General features: G+C 40.3%; 1 long non-coding RNA gene across 1 annotated transcript; it reads left to right on the top strand.

Annotated features, from left to right (window-relative positions):
• Window positions 1-1,434: 1,434 nt before the first annotated feature.
• On the top strand, window positions 1,435-4,296 carry LOC140013617 (uncharacterized). The gene is made up of 3 exons (XR_011820440.1): window positions 1,435-1,649; window positions 3,257-3,334; window positions 4,081-4,296. It is a non-coding gene; the product is annotated as an uncharacterized lncRNA (long non-coding RNA).
• The last annotated feature ends 1,730 nt before the right edge of the window (window positions 4,297-6,026 follow it).

Below are 6,026 nucleotides of genomic sequence, written 5' to 3'. Positions count from 1 at the left end.
ACATGTATTCTGGACTTTGGAAAAAATTGGAGTAAGTTTTTAACTTTAGTGGAATTTGCCTACAACAATAGTTTCCACTCTTCTATTCAGATGGCACCGTATGAGGCACTCTATGGTCGGAAATGTAGGTCTTTAATTTGTTGGGACGAAATAGGTGAACGAAAAATCCTAAATCCGACCACAGTATCTTGGATTGAGGAAGCTAATGAAAAGGTAAAGTTGGTACAACAAAGAATTCAGGTTGCCCAGAGCCGCCAAAAGAGTTATGCTGATAATCGGAGGAAAGAATTGGAGTTTAATGTTGGAGATTTGGTATTTCTCAATATTACACCTCTGAAAGCAAGGTTGAAGTCCGGAAAAGGAAAGAAATTACAACCAAGATTTGTAGGGTCTTATAAGGTCATCCAACGTGTGGGGAGTGTAGCCTATAAGTTGGAATTACCGCCGAGTTTATCTCGAATCCATAATGTGTTTAATGAATCTATGCTTAAGAAATATCATCCAGACCCTTCTCATGTCTTACAACCGGAAAATGTTGAGATTGATGAGACTTTAACCTATGAGGAGAAACCGGTTAAACTCCTGGATAGAAAGGTAAAGGAATTGAGAAATAAACAGATACCATTAGTGAATGTCCTCTGGAAGAACCATGGGTTGGAGGAAGCAACTTGGGAGGTCGAAGAAGCAATTCGAGAAAAGTATCCAGACCTGTTTGTCAATCAAGATAAATTTCGAGGACGAAATTTCTTAAGGGGGAGAGGATGTGAGGATTCGAAAATTCTATTATTTTTTTTAAATCCCTAATTTTGGCTAAAATAATTATTTATTTGGATTATTGCCACGAATAATATTTTCTAGCCTTATTAGACCAAAGTACATGGTTTTATAGTTTCGTCATATTTCTAAAATGTCTCATTTCGAAAAAAAAATAAAATAAAAATATAAATAAATAAACAAATATTTTCATAAAAGCTTAATTAGTAAAAAAATGAAAACGTATCTCAAAACTTTAGCCAATTGGGACTACATTAAGCTCAAAATTTGAGACCTAAACAATGGTCCTAAAATAGACAATTTTAGGTTTAATTACACAAGTGATAGCTAGTGGTACAATCGTTATAGAAATTTCTCAAAGGTTTCAATTTTTATTGCGCCTAAATTAGAAATACGTGGTTTCACGTACGCGCTTAATTGGGGGACTTTGGACCATTATTTTGGGACAATTAAGAATGAAAAATATTTATATAAATGTAAGTGTCTTAGAGGTTTAGTGCACTAGTGCAACAAACGTAAGAGAAATCGAACACAAAACGCGCGTAGGGTACTAGTTATAATTGATTTGACGTATTAAAAGATTTGACGTCAAGCGTCTTTCGTACGCAAAGGCTTCAGAACCGCATTTCATTTCATTTCATTTCTTCTGCTGCAACGGACGGCTAGCAGCTGCAAGGGACAACCGAAGCTTCACCATTCCTTTCTTCCAAAACTCATCCAAATCCTTACCAAAACTTCCATAGATTCTCACCAAACTTCACATTCATTTAGCTTTTCACTTGGACAACAACTTAGCTGCAAAAGGAAGGAGCTATCCACGGTTTCTTCAAGCTTCAAAGGGCCAAAAAATCTGTCCAAACCGGCCATCAAAGTAGGTAGTAATCAAGCACCTTAAACTTGTCTTATGGAAGTTGATCTATGCATTTGAGTTGGAATCTTCACTTTAGTAGCTTGTATTGTTGGAAATGTGGGCTCTATGAACTCCCACTTTGGGTTGATGGCTGTGATGATGTTTGATGAGGGTTTTATTGTTGAATTAGAGCTTAAGGAAGTAGATTAAAGGTGTATTGTGGCCAGAAACGTTGTTGAACTCTTGAAGCAAAAACTTCCCATTTTACCCATGTTCTGTTCGGTCACTTTAATGCAGAAATTTGAGGATTTAATAGCTTGATTGTGTTGTTTATATGTTGTAGTAGTTGTATAAAAATTTTCATTGAAAAATACTGAGTTTTGGCGGGTCAAACGAATTTATTTCAAAAACTAGTAATCTGGAAAACGGTTTCGCCGTAATCCAGACCAGTGTTTGTATTTCGTCCATAACTCCGTACTCCGATGTCAAAATCAAGTGCCATTTGCGGCATTTGAAACTAGACGTTTCCATGTTTCCAACGGTGTATAATACACATTCTGGTTTTAGGTGTGTGAGCCACACCATTCATCTGAAGTCGGCTGTCCTGTTTCTCCGTTCTGCCGAAATGATTTGATGATACTGCAACTTGAGGCTTGATTTTGAACCAGTTGCATGCTGAAACTTAAAACGATTTCTTCTGTGAAGTTGTAGCCCTATGAATGTATTTTCTAACACTATCAACCATTTCCAATTCCGAGTTAAATTGAGGGAGTTATGATCAATACACGGCAACTGCCCCGTTTTTGAAAACCTTAGCTTTGGACAGATTGCCTTAAGGATTTTCCAAACTTTGGTTGATTGATTAACCACCTTTCCGGGGGTATTTTTCCATGAGATTTGATATAGAGTTACCCTTCATATAGGAGTAGTATACTGCAAAATTTGGTGTCAATCCAAGTCCGTTTCGACACTTAACAAAAGGTCCAAAGTCGGAACCAAATCTGGAAATTTTGTAACAGTCTTGAATTTTTCACAACTTTGAGCTACCATATCTTGGTGCTCGAAACTCCGATTCTCGATCCGTTTGTTCTGCCCCAAACCTTACTTGCACCTCTAATTGAGCTATAAGTTTCAAGAGCTGGTTTGCAACGAGTGAATTCTGCCAAATTTTCAAAGTTAGCGAAAAACCAACCCCGGCTCAATCCTGGGTGATTTGGAACAGCAACTTTAGGCTCATTTTTGAGCACTTTACACTTCGATTCATGAAAAAGTGTCTTCTAGGAACTTGCAGTACTTTCTAAGAGGTTTTCAACGGTATAAAGTTTTCTAATTCTGGACTTATGCTGAGTGAGTTACGATTTTTCAAAAATTCATAACAAAACTGAAATTTTCCAACTTTTAAGGAAATAGAGTTTTTCAAGAACTCTTTATTCTTTTGATATTATCTAAACGTTTTATCCCCGATTTCCTAGATAAAGACTTAAATATTGTTGAATGTTATCAAACCTCTCTCGAACCTCGATTTACGAGTAATTGAGATTCATTTTCACGGAATTCCCTAGAGTAATACTAGTGAACGAATTATTCCTCGTTATTTGGGATATGGATGATAATTCACTATTATTTACTCAGGCACGCACGAGGACCTCCAAGAGGACCCTACTGTGGAAGTTTGAACTCTTCCTCCAATTTACTTGCTTGCATAACTTGGTGAGTGTCAAGTGTATGCCTACTTGAACTCTAAAGACTTGATTCCTGTTTGACTTACCTGATTACATGCTTAGTCTATTGGATTTTGAAAAATGGAGTCGAGTGTGTACTTAATCGCACTCGTTCTCATTTGGAACAAATGACTCATGTTTGACATGCTTTGCATGGTTTATATGACTTGAAATACATGATTAAAATTGTCAAATGCTTGAATATATGACATGGTATGCTACGATTGCATACGTCGATGGAGTGAATCTCCTCGACATTTACATGATGCATGGGGGATGCCCAAACTCATAGGCTGATCTTGGAACCCGATCCGGTATGGGTTTGGTCGGGAACCTCGGTGAACCATGAGATTCACATGATAAACTTGATCTATTGAGAGATCTCGCTTGGCATACTCGTAAAATATCGCCTTATAAATATCGTGCGGGCCCGAAGTGGTGTATGGTGGACGGATGAGAAGTAAGTGGTGAACTACGGATATGAAAATATCAACTCGAGTGACGGAGAGCCATCAAGGGGAGATATACAAATGACATCGGCAAATGTGGAACTTAGCTCCTGAGAGCTTCTATATCCTTGAATTATTTCTGGTTACATTTTTGTTGGCGTTATTAATTACTTGCAAGCTATTACCGAATTGTTAATTGGGCTTGTTATCTGAACTAGGTGTCTGCATGTGTGTTCTTGGCCTCACGAGCGTTTTACTCACCCTGTAGACTTGTTTTCCTTAACAGGTTTGAATTCGGAGGTAAAATGGAGCAGCCCTCTTGATGTATTTTTGTTTTAGGGCTTGCTATTACTTTTGGTTATGCCTTTGGTTTTGGATTGTACTTTTGGTATGGAAATGTAACCTTTGGACGAAATGTATTATGTATACTGACGTGTGGTTTGGAGACTGGATGACTGTTATTAAGTTTGAACACTTCCGCATTTATTGTATCTAAGTTATCAATTTGTATTGTGTGGTCCGGATATAAGTTGGATGGAATTGTTTGAGTCCTGGCGAGAGCTAGGCAGGCGTCCCGTGTATACCCTTTGGTTCGCCTTAGGGAGAAGTGGGGGCGTCACAGTTGGTATCAGAGCGCCAGGTTAGAGGTCTATATGGGAGACATATTAGATACTCTACCTTTAAGACTCGATACGGGATGATTTAATCATAGCCTAAGTGATACTTGAGGCGAGCTAACAATTAAGTTAGTCCTACCTCAAGTGACAATCGGGATGAACCAACGATTAACTTAGGCATGCATTGCAGGATATTAGAACTAGGTAGTGATTTAAGTTTCTAACCTGAAAAGTATTGTTATTTTGCAGGGATGGATGACGGAAATGGAGCCCCGACAGCTAACGGGAATGGCCATGCGAATGGTCATTATGAACCTCTTAGAACTATCTTCTACCGAGCTCTAGTGGGAGGAGCTCGAGTACGCTACTCACCATATGATAGATACCCTCGATGTTCATGTAGGTTGACTTTCGCCTACCCGAACTATCTAGTGCTTGCTCTGGACGACGAGCGTCGTCAGTTGGTGGATGCCAACCGCGATCTACAGGCTGAGGTAGACGAGTTTCGGCAGATGGTTAGCGCTCAGGGTGAGCGGATTGCCGAGCTCGAGGAGATGATTGAGGGGGAGGTAGTCACATCTGCAGTGGTTAATGAGGAGTTTCGGGATACTAGGGCTCGACTCACTAGACTAGGACGGGATGTCCGTAACCGGGCTTTTGAGATCCTGGCTGATGCTACTAGATTGGTTGAGGACGCTACTGAGGTGATTCCTGATGCTGAGGAGGAGGATCCCGAGGAGGAGGTTCCTCCTGATAGTCCTGCTGCGGACTAGGTTTAGATTGATCGACCTCTTTTGACCCTTTTTGACTAGTATTAGCAGGGGTGATGCTAAGTGCTGAGCCCATTGTATTTTGCATGACTGTGTGGCCTATTTCTGAGGCACTAGTTTTACTTTAGTCTTCTGTGACTAAAAGTACTCTTGTGGCACCTGTGTGCTATATTTTTTGTGACTACCCCATGACTTGCTAATTGTATGAACTGGATATGCTAATTAATGTAAATTATTGTTAATTCCAATATTTTCTTGATTGGTTCCTGCTTTCTATTTTTGCATCGCATAATTATTTATTTCTTGCACTAGGCACGCCTAGGTCGTGGAAGGACTAAGAGGTGGTCGAGGTCGTGGTCGAGACCGTGGTCGTGGTCGTGGTCGAGACAGTGATCGAGGTCGTGGTCGAGGGAGTGGTCAGGCCCAACCTCAAGGGGGTGACCAGGGATCGGCAACTGCACCGATCCAAGGTCAGGAAAATATTGAGGGTAATCAAGTGGCTACTACCATTAATAGGATGACTGATATCCTAGAGCGTTTGGCTGATAGACAGGACCCTGGACCGTACAACCAACCTGGGGATCAGGAGAGAGGAATGGATAGAGCCTTAGAGAGATTCTTGAAATTTAACCCGCCTAAGTTTCTTGGCGAACCTGATCCTGAGGTGGCGGGGAATTGGTTGGAAATGATGACCAATATATTCGCTGCTTTAGACTACGCTGAGGATAGGCGAGTGAATTTCGCTGCTTTCCAATTTGAGGGGGTAGCCCGTGCTTGGTGGGATTTGATAAAAGGAAAATGGGAGAGAACTCAAACCCCTTGGACTTGGGATAATTTCACAAGGG

Source organism: Coffea arabica, chromosome 8c, assembly GCF_036785885.1.
Source record: "Coffea arabica cultivar ET-39 chromosome 8c, Coffea Arabica ET-39 HiFi, whole genome shotgun sequence".
In the NCBI taxonomy this organism is placed as follows: Eukaryota; Viridiplantae; Streptophyta; class Magnoliopsida; order Gentianales; family Rubiaceae; genus Coffea; species Coffea arabica.
Note: the sequence above shows the minus strand (reverse complement) of the source record. Positions and strands in the feature narration are given on the sequence as shown.